The sequence below is a fragment of the Rana temporaria genome, chromosome 4, assembly GCF_905171775.1.
Source record: "Rana temporaria chromosome 4, aRanTem1.1, whole genome shotgun sequence".
In the NCBI taxonomy this organism is placed as follows: domain Eukaryota; kingdom Metazoa; phylum Chordata; class Amphibia; order Anura; family Ranidae; genus Rana; species Rana temporaria.
The window spans coordinates 196,879,993-196,894,107 of NC_053492.1; the positions used below are offsets into that span (position 1 = coordinate 196,879,993).

Genomic DNA, 14,115 nt, shown 5'->3' on the forward strand with positions numbered 1-14,115 from the left:
GCGGGGCCGAGTGATACAGTCGACGGCTATGGCCGCCGCTGTATCACGGGAGCGCGCCCGCAATAACTCAACACCATGCGAGCGAGCTCACATGAAGTTGTTGAGTCCTTGCGGGGGGGGGGGGGGCGAGACAGCCGCCGAGTGACCCAGAAGACCAGATTCTGTAGTGATCCTTTAAATGTTTTAAAAAACAAATTGTTAATAAAGCATGGAAAAAGCTTGAGTGTAGTCACCGATTCACTGTCCCCTGAACTTGCTCGTGTTGCATACACGGCGCTCGCGATCACTTCCTGGTTGGGATCAGCTGACGGTGAGACGCACTCGTCACTTCCGGTTTAACGAGTGCGCCAGTCTGGATCTGTCTGAAAAACTGACAGACAGATCTAGACTGAACGCCTATGCGAAGGGAGCCTTACAAAAACTGGAGAGTACAAAATCTGGTGCAACTGTGCATAGGAGCCAATCAGCTTCTAACTTGAGCTTGTTCAGTTAAGCTTTGACAAAAAAAAAAAAATGGAAGCTGATTGGTATCCATTCAGAGCTCCACCAGGTTTTTTACTCTCCAGTATTAGTAAATCAACCCCCATGTACGCACCAGCACACTCCTATCACTAGTTAATTTTACAGATAATGAATAAAGCATTACTTGGTGTGCAAACCCTGTTTTCTGGAAATCCTTTGTATTGTCACTCTGAAGCCAATCAGCTTGACAGAAGCCAAATCTTGAATTGAAGTCAGTGACAAGAGTTAACATGGAAATGACAGTTACAAAATATTCCAGGCAAGTGACATGCCATTTTCCAGATGTCTACAGTTCCGCTTTAAGTACTGTACATTCTGCTGCTTACTGATAGCGCAGTATTGAATTGCTGGTGTCCTCCACTGGCCCTGAGAGAAGACATATGGAGCCTTCTGTTCCCTTGCAGAGAGGATGGACCAAATTATTCGAACTTATTACCAGACTACTAGCCACTGCCTAATTGAATGGAATGTTCAGTATTAAAAATACACTTTTTTTTTTTTTGTATTATTTTTTTTTAATTAGGTGAATAGGAAATGTTGCATATGAATATTTCATTTATTACAGAAAAAAACATTTATTACCTAAAAGAAAGATGCAAACAGCTTATACTGTATATGCTAAACACATGTACACTGAGAATATGTCTATTTTATGATCTGCATCCAGAGGGTGGAGCTCTAATCAAGTCTGGATGTCAGTTGAAGTCTTAGGCCCGTACACACGACCGAACATGTCTGCTGAAACTGGTCCGCAGCCCAGTTTCAGCGGACATGTTCGGTCGTCTGTACGTCCGACCGGACAGGTTTCCAGCGGACAAATGTTTCTTAGCATGCTAAGAAACATGTCCGCTGGAAGCCTGTCCATCGGACATTTTCGGTCATCTGTACAGACTCACCGGACATGTCTGCTCGGCCGAAAGCCCTCGCATGCGTCGAAGTGATTCGACGCATGCGTGGAAGCATTGACCTTCCAGGGTCGCCGCGGCCACGTCACCGCGTATCCTGTCCGTGGGGATTTTGGTTTGATGGCGGACCGTTTTCATCGGACAGTCCGTCCGTGTGTATGGGGCCTCAGAGCTGCTTTCCTGACCAGACGTCATGGATGCCTAGGTGCCCAGGACAAATTTAGCAGCCACAGCTTGTGTCTGGTAATTTAGCAATAACTCTATGACTAATTTGAACACCTAAATCTTTTTTACATATTTTTTTAAAGAGCACATAAGGCCTTTATTTGGTACACTGCAAAACTGCTCTACTTTTCATATAGGCTTACAAATGTAAAAACGTTAAAAAAAAAAGTTCTATTTTGTAAATGTATTTATTATTTTGTAAAAGTACAACTGATTCTGCTAGTTTTATTATTGAAGTGGAACTGTAGCTGTAATAATTGCTAACAGAGAGGCTTATATTGAAGAAAAGATTCTATGGGGCTGATTTACTAAAACTGGAGAGTGCAAAATCTGGTGCAGCTCTTCATAGAAACCAATCAGCTTCTGACTTGAGCCTCTTCAATTAGGCCGGGTTGATTCTGGTACTACACGACTGTTGTACCACTGTCATCCTACTTTTCCCTGCTACATCTGTCCTACTTTGGCCCTGCTTCCATCTGACTTAAATGAACAAGATAAGATTTTGCTCCAACTTTAAGATAGTCTGACTTTTGACCAATCGAAACTATCGCAGTGTGAGATAAATTCCTTTTACTGCTGCTATAATCACCAAGTTGGATGGTTAGGACAAGGATCCGACTTCAGTGATATTCAATTGGCTGAAGTAGGACCAAAGTCGGACTAAAGTAGTACAGGGAGCATTTTCAAAGTCAGACCAGTTAGGACGGCTCCCATAGGGAAACATTTTCATTTTCACACGTCATGCGACATGTGCTCCCAAAGTTCACACTGGTACAACAAACGCTCAGCCTTTGATCCTACTTCAGCCCATTGAATATCACTGAAGTCGGATCTCTGTCTTAACTGATCCGACTTTGGCATGCGACTTGTGCTCTGATGAGCTTGAAGGGGAACTCCACGCCAATTTTCTTTTAAAAAAGGCATGGGGTTCCCTCCAAGAGCATACCAGGCCCTTTGGTCTGGTATAGATTTTAAGGGAACCCCCCCGCTGCAAAAAAATGCATGGGGGTCCCTCCCAAAATCCACACCAGACCATTATCCGAGCACACAGCCCGGCAGATCAGGAAAGGGGGATGGGGACTCTACGCTCGCCCGCACTAATGCTGGGTGTGCAACTACTTATATTGGCATGGAGGCCCGCCCCTTATGACATCACCACCCATCATGCCCAGGGGTGATGTTATAAGGGGTGGGGCCTTCAGAGGATGTCATATGGTGACCCCGCCTCATGCCAACAGAGAGAGAGCGTTGAGTCAACATTGGAAGAACAGAGGGAGAAGACAGCGGAGAACACCTAGCAAAAGAGAAAGAACACAGCAGAGAAGAACCGGCAGAATGCATCAGCGGAGAAGACCCGGAGAGGGGAGAAAAAGTCTGAATAGACTTTCTTAATAAATTACTTTAAAAACCTGCATACTGTGTTTTATTTTTGACACTTTTATTTTTTTAGGTGAATGGGAAGGGGTACAGTGTATCCTATACTCGTTATAGAGGGCTTTCAGATTCCGTGGCTGAGGGAAGGAGGTTCTCACCCAAAACTTGATGGTACATCCATCTTCCCTTTTGATGCAGTGAAGTTGTCCTGTTCCCTTAGCAGAAAAACACCCCCAAAGCATAATGTTTCCACCTTCATGTTTGAGGGTGGGGATGGTGTTCTTGGGGTCATAGGCAGCATTCCTCCTCCAAACACGAAGAGTTGAGTTTATGCCAAAGAGCTTGATTTTGGTCTCATCTGACCACAACACTTTCACCCAGCTCTCCTCTGAATCATTCAGATGTTCATTAGCAAACTTCAGACGGGCCTGTACATGTTCTTTCTTGAGCAGGGGGATCTTGCGGGCACTGCAGGATTTCAGTCATTCACTGTGTAGTGTGTTACCAATTGTTTTCTTGGTGCCTATGGTCAGTTACCTTGAGATCATTGACAAGATTCTCCTGTGTAGTTCTGGGCTGATTCCTCACCGTTCTCATGATCTTTGAAACTCAGAGAGGTGAGATCTTGCATGGAGCCCCATGTGTTTCTTCCATTTGCACCAACTGTTGTCACCAAGCTGCTTGGCGATGGTCTTGTAGCCCATTCCAGCCTTGTGTAGGTCAACAATCTTGTCCCTGACATCCTTGGACAGATCTTTGGTCCTGGCCATGGTGGAGAGATTGAAATCTGATTAATTGCTTCTTTGGACAGGTGTCTTTTATACAGGTAACAAGCTGAGATTAGGAGCACACCCTTTAGGCCCCTTTCACATGTGTGGACCGTATGTCCGCATTTTCATCCATGCGTTTGCGGATGAAAACGGGACATACATTGGTCCCTATATGATTGCGGGTGTCAGCGGATGAACATCCGCTGACACCCGTAATCACCCGCCTCCGCAAAGCTCCGATTTTACGGAGGATCCCCGCTGAGCTGACGGACACACGGAGGCGGATCAGTAATGATGTGAAAGGGCCCTTAACCTCTTCCATACCGGGCAGTTATACACCCATCCATACCGGGCCTATTCTGGCACTTCTCTCCTACATGTACAAATCATAATTTTTTTTCTAGAAAATTACGCAGAACCCCCAAACATTATATATGTTTTTTTTAGCAGACACCCTAGGGAATAAAACGACGGTCATTGAAACCTTTTATCTTGCACGGTATTTGCGCAATAATTTTTCAAACGCCTTTTTTTGGGAAAAAAATTGTTTCAAGAATTAAAAAAATTTAAAAATAGTAAAGTTAGCCCAATTTTTTTGTAAAATATGAAATATGATGTTACACCGAGTAAATAGATACCCAACATGTCACGCTTTAAAATTGCGCACACTCATGGAATGGCGCCAAACTTCGGTACTTAAAAATCTCCATAGGCAACGATTTGAAATTTTTTACAGGTTACCAGTTTAGATTTACAGAGGAGATCTAGTGCTAGAATTGTTGCTGGCACTCTAACGCACGCGGCGATACCTCACATATGTGGTTTAAACGGCGTTTACATATGTCGGCGGGACTTGCGTGTGCGTTCGCTTCTGCGCGCAAGCTACCGGGGACAGGGGCGTTAAAAAAATAAATTTTTATTTCTTTTTTTTTATATATATATTTATTCTTTTTTTACACTTTTTTTTTTAATTTTTTTTTTTTTTTATCACTTTTATTCCTATTACAAGGAATGTAAACATCCCTTGTAATAGGAATGTGTGTGACAGGTACTCTTTATGGAGAGATGCGGGGTCAGTAAGACCCCACATCTCTCCTCCAGGCTGGAAAGCATGAAATCGGTGAAAAAAAATTCACCGATCTCATGCTTGTGGTTGCTTAGCAGCCGCAATCGCGGCTTTGTTTACTTACGGGACCCGGGCGTGACGTCATCACATCGCGCCCGGGTCCTCCGACGCTCATAGAGATGACTGGTGACCATCTGGTCACCAGTCATCTCTATGCTTCCTGCGAGCGCCGGACGATTCGTTCTCCGGGCCCCCGATGGCACGGGAGAGCCCGGAGAAGCACCGGATGGCGGCGGGAGGGGGGGGATGTCCCCTCCCGCCGCCTGTAAGAACGATCTAGCGGCGGAACCGCCGCTATGATCGTTCTTACGTTGTGCAGAATCGCCGGCAGTTTAGAAGGATATCTGAATGATGCCTCTAGCTGCAGGCATCATTCAGATATCCACCCGGAAAGCCCAGGACGTCACATGACGTCCACTCTGAACGGCAGAAGTTCTTTGTGGACGTCATTTTACTATGGGCCGGTAGGGAAGTGGTTAAGAGAGTGCTCCTAATCTCAGCTCGTTACCTGTATAGAAGACACCTGGGAGCCAGAAATCTTGCTAATTGATAGGGGATCAAATACTTATTTCACTCATTAAAATGCAAATCAATTCATAAGTTTTTTGAAATGCGTTTTTATGGATTGTTTTGTCGTTATTCTGTCTCACTGTTAAAATAAACCGACCATTAAAATTATAGACTGATCATTTCTGTCAGTGGGCAAACATAGAAAATCAGCAGAGGGGCAAATATCTTTTTCCCCTCACTGTATACTGCAAAAGGGGCCAGCCTAAAGAGATTTAGTGGGACTTAATTTTCTGGACTAACGTTCCACGATAAGCCCCCTTCACACCGATGTGACATGTCATGCAATTTGACAGGTCCAAATCGCATGACAAGTCGCAACCTATTGTCGGCAATGGAACTGTTCAAATCTAATCAGTCCTGCACTGATTTGAAAAAAAGTTCCTGCACATTAAAAATAAGTGCCTACACTTATTTAAAATACAGTATTACACTGGGGAAGATTTGCTAAAACTGGAGAGTGAAAATACTGGAGCAGCTCTGTATAGAATCCACTCAGCTTCCTGTATTAATTAACCACTTGCCCACCGAGTTAATTCTGGCACTTCTCTCCTTCATGTAAACATCACAATTTTTTTGCTAGAAAATTAATCGGAACCCCCAAACATTATATATTTTTTTTAAGCAGACACCCTAGGGAATAAAATGGCGGTCATTGCAACTTTTTTTCTCACACGGTATTTGCGCAATAATTTTTCAAACGACTTTTTTTGGCAAGAAAAACGGTTTCATGAATTTAAAAATAACAAAACAGTAAAGTTAGCCCAATTTTTTTGTATAATGTGAAAGATTATGTTATGCCGAGTAAATAGATACCTAACATGTCACGCTTTAAAATTGCGCACATTCATGGAATGGCGCCAAACTTTGGTACTTAAAAATCTCCATAGGTGACGCTTTAACATTTTTTACAGGTTACTATTTTCGAGTTTGAGAGTAGGTCTAGTGCTAGAATTGTTGCACACGCTCTAACGCACGCAACGATACCTCACATGTGGGGTTTGAACGGTGTTTACATATGTGGGCGGGACCTGCATGCGTGTTCGCTTCTGCGCGCGAGATATCGAGGACAGAGGCGTTTTTAATTTTTTATTTTTTATTTTACTTAATTCTTTTTATTTTTACACTTTAAAAAAAATAAATAAATAAATTGGATCCTTTTTATTCCTATTACAAGGAATGTAAACATCCCTTGTAATAGGAATCAGTGTGACAGGTCCTCTTTATGGAGAGATATGGGGTCAATAAGACCCCACATCTCTCCTCCAGGCTTACAAGCATGAAATCGGTGAAAAAAGAATCACCGATCACATGCCGACAGCCGCGATTGCGGCTTTGTTTACTTCCGGGTACTGGGCGTGACGTCATAACGTCGCGCCCGGTCCTCCGACGGTAATAGAGATGACTGTGACCGTCTGGTCACCAGTCATCTCTATGGTTCTGCAGCGGATGCCGACCAATTCGCTCTCCGGGCCCCCGATGGCACGGGAGAGCCCGGAGAAGCACCGGATGGCAGCGGGAGCGTCCCCTCCCGCTACCTATAAGAACGATCAAGCGGTGGAACCTCCGCTTTGATCGTTCTTATGGTGCAGAGAATCGGCGGCTGAAGACGGGGATATCTGAATGATGCCTGTAGCTGCAGGCATCATTGAGATATCACCGCTCAAAGTGGAGGACGTCCTTGGTGGGAAAGAGGTTAAACAAGCTAAAGTTAGAAGCTGAGTGACTACCATGCAGAGCTGCACCAGATTTTGCACTCTCTGGTTTTAGTAAATCAACCCCAATGCCTCACCCTGCTCTGCACATGCACAGTTGCTCTCTATTTTAGGAACTGTGCTGAATTTGTAGAAGCCGATCTGCTGACAGCCTAAAGATTTACTGCTGCCCAGGGGCTCTGGGCTTCAGCAAAATGGCAGCCTCCAGCAAGAAGAAACAGGAGCAACACTGGAGGCGATTTACAGCACACATTCATTTTGGTAGCATGATTAATAATGTCAAATGTATGTTCCTTGCTAAAGAATATTATATTAATGAAGCTGTTATGGGCAAAGGTCCACTTTAAGTTGTGACAAAAATCAGATGCTTCGTAAACCGTCCCCCATATTGTTGTCAATACGCCATTCACTCTATTGGAGACACCATTAGGGCTTTTCAGTCCAAAACCAGACAAAAGGGCTAACCCTACTTTTTCTCTAGGTGTCTATGGTACTCCTTTTCTGGTGACAGCAGGGATATTTTACATTTCCCATAAGAGGAGCACAGACACAGCTTGTAACTCTTCCTATTGTATGAAGAACTAGAACAATACTCAGGTTGGAGTACAAGTCCTGCTGGTAATACTAGTTATATTGCATTAGCAGGTACAGGCGCTACTGTCTGAAGACTGAATGTAAAAGCAGCTTCCAGGAGTGGACGCGGAACCCTGCAGCGTGCTTTGAGTTCCCGGCGGACTGATATTCCGGCGTCCAGCTTTAGTGCTGACTTGGAGCTGTACTTCCGGGCGGTGCTGTCACAATCTAGTAGCCCCGCCCGGAAAGTGGACACGGAGACACCGGGAGGTGAGCTGGGAATAGGGGTTGTGTTGTGTTTTATGTGTGAGCTGCTGACTTTGTTCCTTGGCTGATGTCTTCGTATTGTAGTGCCATATCAGGTATGTGAGATAGTACATAACATCTTTAAGGAGATAGGGAGGGGTGTTGAAGTTACTATAATCCTGGAATATCTTCCTGAGATTGGGGAAGTTATTGCTGTGTTGCTGATAATTTGTCAGGTTTCCTCTTCCATTCTATTACCTGCATTGGAAACTTTTCCTCTATATTTCAGTAATATGTTATGTTCTGTCCCCTGTGAGGGCAGAGATTGGCGTGTACAATGTGCAGGGCAGAGATTGGTGTGTGTATGTATGTAAAATGTTACAGGGCAGAGATTGGGGTGTGTGTGTGTACACAATGTACAGGGCAGAGATTGGGGTGGATGAATGTCTGTGTACAAGGTACAGGGCAAAGATCAGTGTGTACAATGTACAGGGCATAGATCAGTGTATATGATATACTGTAGATCGGTATGTACAGGGCAGAGATCAGTGTTTACAATGTACAGGGCAGAGATGGGGTGGATGAATGTGTGTGTGTATACAAGGTACAGGGCAGAGATGGGGTGGATGAATGTGTGTGTGTATACAAGGTACAGGGCAGAGATGGGGGTGGATGAATGTGTGTGTACAGGGCAAAGATCAGTGTGTACAATGTACAGGGCATAGATCAGTGTGTATAATATACTGTAGATCGGTATGTACAGGGCAGAGATCAGTGTTTACAATGTACAGGGCAGAGATGGGGTGGATGAATGTGTGTGTACAAGGTACAGGGCAAAGATCAGTGTGTACAATGTACAGGGCATAGATCAGTGTGTATGATATACTGTAGATCGGTATGTACAGGGCAGAGATCAGTGTTTACTAAGTACAGGGCAGAGATGGGGTGGATGAATGTGTGTGTACAAGGTACAGGGCAAAGATCAGTGTGTACAATGTACAGGGCATAGATCAGCGTGTATAATATACTGTAGATCGGTATGTACAGGGCAGAGATCAGTGTTTACAATGTACAGGGCAGAGATGGGGTGGATGAATGTGTGTGTGTATACAAGGTACAGGGCAGAGATGGGGTGGATGAATGTGTGTGTGTATACAAGGTACAGAGCAGAGATGGGGGTGGATGAATGTGTGTGTACAGGGCAAAGATCAGTGTGTACAATGTACAGGGCATAGATCAGTGTGTATAATATACTGTAGATCGGTATGTACAGGGCAGAGATCAGTGTTTACAATGTACAGGGCAGAGATGGGGTGGATGAATGTGTGTGTGTATACAAGGTACAGGGCAGAGATGGGGTGGATGAATGTGTGTGTGTATACAAGGTACAGGGCAGAGATGGGGGTGGATGAATGTGTGTGTACAGGGCAAAGATCAGTGTGTACAATGTACAGGGCATAGATCAGTGTGTATAATATACTGTAGATCGGTATGTACAGGGCAGAGATCAGTGTTTACAATGTACAGGGCAGAGATGGGGTGGATGAATGTGTGTGTATACAAGGTACAGGGCAGAGATGGGGGTGGATGAATGTGTGTGTACAGGGCAAAGATCAGTGTGTACAATGTACAGGGCATAGATCAGTGTGTATAATATACTGTAGATCGGTATGTACAGGGCAGAGATCAGTGTTTACAATGTACAGGGCAGAGATGAGGTGGATGAATGTGTGTGTGTACAAGGTACAGGGCAAAGATCAGTGTGTACAATGTACAGGGCATAGATCAGTGTGTATGATATACTGTAGATCGGTATGTACAGGGCAGAGATCGGTGCGTACAATGTACAGGGCAGAGGTCGGTGCGTGCAATGTACAGGGCAGAGGTCGGTGCGTGCAATGTACAGGGCAGAGGTCGGTGCGTGCAATGTACAGGGCAGAGGTCGGTGCGTGCAATGTACAGGGCAGAGGTCGGTGCGTGCAATGTACAGGGCAGAGGTCGGTGCGTGCAATGTACAGGGCAGAGGTCGGTGCGTGCAATGTACAGGGCAGAGGTCGGTGCGTGCAATGTACAGGGCAGAGGTCGGTGCGTGCAATGTACAGGGCAGAGGTCGGTGCGTGCAATGTACAGGGCAGAGGTCGGTGCGTGCAATGTACAGGGCAGAGGTCGGTGCGTGCAATGTACAGGGCAGAGGTCGGTGCGTGTGTATATACATACATACATACATACATACATGCATACATACATACATACATACATACATACATACATACATACATACATACATACATACATACATACATACATACATACATACATACACACAATGTACAGGGCATCCTTTGTTCTGACGAATCAGCTGCTTGTGGTGTATAGATTGATAAGGAGACATCCAGTGACCCCCTCGGTGTCTTCATTATGAAGGGGTCCTGGGGAAAGTCTCAATTCTGTTTCCTCTGCCCTGTATCAGAGCTGATCTACAGGGGACCACCGTATCTATATCACCCACATATACACTTTACATCTGGAGATGTGTAATTCACAATGGATTTATTGTTCTCACAAATATGTCACCCGGCTGCTGGTAGGGTGGAGGCCCCCACACAGGGACAGGTTTGATTTGATTTCTTGGCTGATATTGGCTCTATGTGGGAAAGTCACGTGGCAGTAGCTACTGAAACATGTTTATGTACAAAAGATGAACATCGTCTTTCTTCCAGTCAGGGATCTCCTGTTCTAACAACAAATGTGGGGAACTTTATGCCTTAAAAAAGGTTCATGCCTTTGTGTTTCCATTTTCAAGCATTTTTGTTTACATGTTTTCCAGCGTCTATCAATGCTCATTTAATTTATTGCAGGCACTTCTATAGAAACAACAATTACACAACTGTTTACATGTATATTGCACATTCACATCAGTCCCTGCCCTGAAGAAGCTTACAATCTAAGGTCTCTACCTCACGTACATACACATGTTCGTGTCAGTTTAGAGCAGAGCCAATACCCTACCACCATGTCTTTGGAGTGTACCCCGAGGAAACCCACCCAAGCAAAGGGGAGCATGCAAACTCCATGGAGGCAGTGTCCTGAGTGGGATGTGTTTTTGTGCTTTTTTAAGCTTTGCACTTTAATGCGCATGTTCGAACGCACTAAAATGCATGTGTCGTCAAGGGCGATGTAATAATAAATGGCGCCTGTTCACATCTGAGCTATGCAGCGTTTTTGTTTTTTTTAAAGCTTAGGTCGGTTTTCTAGAGGCCCAATAAAGTCAATGGTAAAGCATTAAAACGCATGTATGTTTTCAGCCACTGGTAAGCTTAAATTGTCCCCCCCCCCCTTATTACAGGCACTGTCAGTTTACACAGCACTTTACATATATACTGTATGTATTATACATTCACATCAGTCACTGCCCTCAAGGGACTTGCAATCTAAGGTCCCTAACTCCTATATATATATATATATATATATATATATACATACACTGTACTGTACCAGGGCCAATTTAGATTGGCCGACTTGAAAAATGCATGGCACATCAAAATGCATTAAAAACCCACATCAACGCCTGTGCAAAAGAAGCATCATTGTGCAATATGATAACAGAAACATGAGGGCTTGAACCTCACTACTAGGCCTAAAAAGCCCAACTCAAATCAAGATTATTGAGTAGGAAGAGTTATAATCTTTTGTCAGGCTTTTATATATTCTGTGACTATTGGGAAAATTCTTGGCACATAACAAGAAGATATAGACAGCAATGTTGTCATGCATTCAAAGCTTTTCTCACTCCTTACAATCCTGGGAAGACGTGAGTAGGGGATTCCCCCAGTTGACGGCAATACTAACTAACCTAACAGACTTTCTAACCTCTCCCTGCTCTTACTGCAAACAAAATAAAATGTTTTGGCTGTAGTTGGGCTTCCGGTCTATTAGAAAAGCAAGTTATAACTGAGGAGCTCTTGAAATTCATAAATATAACCATGCGAACATTTATTTGCAGTGAAGGTGCTCGTAATACACTTGGGTTTTGACTCCCTCAAAAATATTGTACTTCTGTAGAGGACAACCCAAAACTTTTTTGTGTGCTTTTTTCACCTTTTAGAACAGGGGTGCCCAACCAGTGGCCCGGGGGCCACATGTGGCCCGCAAAGCCCTCTGATGTGGCCCGCGACCTCCTGCTCTGGGATGGCAGGTTGACAAGCCTAGATTGCAGGTTGCCGACTTGCCATGCCAGAGCATCAGTGTAAACACAATCGGTCTGACCCAATTGGACCCTCCATTCACCTCTATGGATCGGCAGATGTAAAGAGACTTGTGTCCATTGTACACCCGCCTCTCTCCAATACGATCTGCTAAAACATACAGAAGTGGATCAGTCCCCTTCCATCTGATCGTATCAGAGGGCTCAAAGAGAAGAATGGGCTGTGTCTGTGCTCACTCTACATATGCAAAGTGGACACAGACCTGTTATCCGCCTGGTCCGCTCATTGTGGCCCGCGACTGGCTACCAAGTCGCTTAAGTGGCCCACGCTATTCAAAAGGTTGGGCACCCCTGTTTTAGAAGGTAGGGCCAGACAGAAACTACAATTCTAATCTCCTCATGTGTAGGTGGCACTTAGACCCCTTTCACACTGAGGAGTTTTTCAGGCGTTTTAGCGCTAAAAATAGCGCCTAAATACTACCGGAAAAACTCCTGCCCTGCAGTCTCAGTGTGAAAGCTCGAGTGCTTTCACACTGAGGCGATGCGCTGGCGGGACCGCTCCAAAAGTCCTGCTAGCAGCATCTTTGGAGTGGTGTGTTTACCGCTCCTCCACCGCTCCTTCCCATTGAAAACAATGGGACACCGCAACTATACCGCCGACAATGCGCCTCTGCAGAGTATTGCCCCTTTTTCGGCCGCTAGCGAGGGTTAAAACCGCAGCGGTATTTGTCCGCTAGCGGTGCGGTTTTAACCCCCGCTAGCGGCCGAAAAGGGGTAATACTCTGCAGAGGCGCATTGCCGGCGGTATAGCACCGCTAGCGGCCAAATACCGCTGCAATTCTGACGGTATTGCAGCGCTATACTGCCACCGCACCTCCTGTCCCAGTGTGAAAGGGACCTTAGAGTCATGGAGATAACTTAAAAGAACCTGTAATCAAGGAAATCGGACTTCGTAGAAGGTCATAGGTCATATGTGGCAACAAGAAATACTTGCCACAAGCGATTTTCAGGAGACAATGTCACTTTACCCTAAATGGGTCAGAAGCAAAACGAATATGCGTCGGTACATACAGTGCAATCTGGAAATATTCACAGCACATCACTTTTTCCACATTTTTATATGTTACAGCCTTATTCCAAAATGGATTAAATTCATTATTTTCCTCAAAATCCTACAAACAATACCCTCTAATTACAATGTAAAAGGAGTTTGTTTGAAATCTTTGCAAATTTATTAAAAAATAAAAAATCACGTGTACATAAGTATTCTCAGCCTTTGTCACAACACTCAAAATTGAGCTCTGGTTCTACAACTTGATTTGAGTCCACTTGTGGTAAATTCAGTTGATTGGACATGATTTGGTTTATTTCCCTCTGTTTTCTCCTGGTGATCTGACCAATAACATACCTCCTGTATTAGAGTGCCTCCACTCTGGATGAAGGAGCATAGGGGACACCTTTTGGACAGCAGTCAAAGTCCGTTTGGGAGGTGGAGTTACAGTAGTATTACATTTACTTAACATTTAGATACACTAACACATTAAAGTCAAACTCCAGCTCCCACTTTTATAAAGGTTTTGCATGAATAAATGCTGATCATTGTAAACGCCCCTGTCGTTATTAAATGGTCTGTGTCATCCATGTAAACTGATACATTTGCAGGACAGCTTGTTCTTTTGAAAAACAGACTTACTGGCCAGATCACCAGATGTGAATAGAAGAATGAAAGCCTAAAAAAAGGTAACGAATGCAGCCAACACATCTAATAAATGGTAAGCTGCAATATAATATTTGCAGTTGGGTTTAATACCGCTTTAAAGTAGAAGAAAAGGCTACACAACATACCTGTTACATGGTGCTTCCCCATTAATTTTGTACTCCCACAGAC

At 44.4% G+C, this 14,115-nt stretch overlaps 1 protein-coding gene across 6 annotated transcripts in view; it reads left to right on the top strand.

The window, feature by feature from the left end:
* The first annotated feature begins 7,944 nt into the window (after window positions 1–7,944).
* Window positions 7,945–14,115, top strand: part of PCYT1A (phosphate cytidylyltransferase 1A, choline) — a 68,673-nt gene continuing 62,502 nt past the window's right edge. For 4 of the 6 annotated variants that reach the window (XM_040349607.1, XM_040349612.1, XM_040349613.1 and 1 more), the window contains exon 1: window positions 7,945–8,047. The gene's annotated coding sequence lies outside the window, so the exon portion shown is untranslated. The other 2 variants (XM_040349609.1, XM_040349608.1) reach the window with 2 other exon arrangements.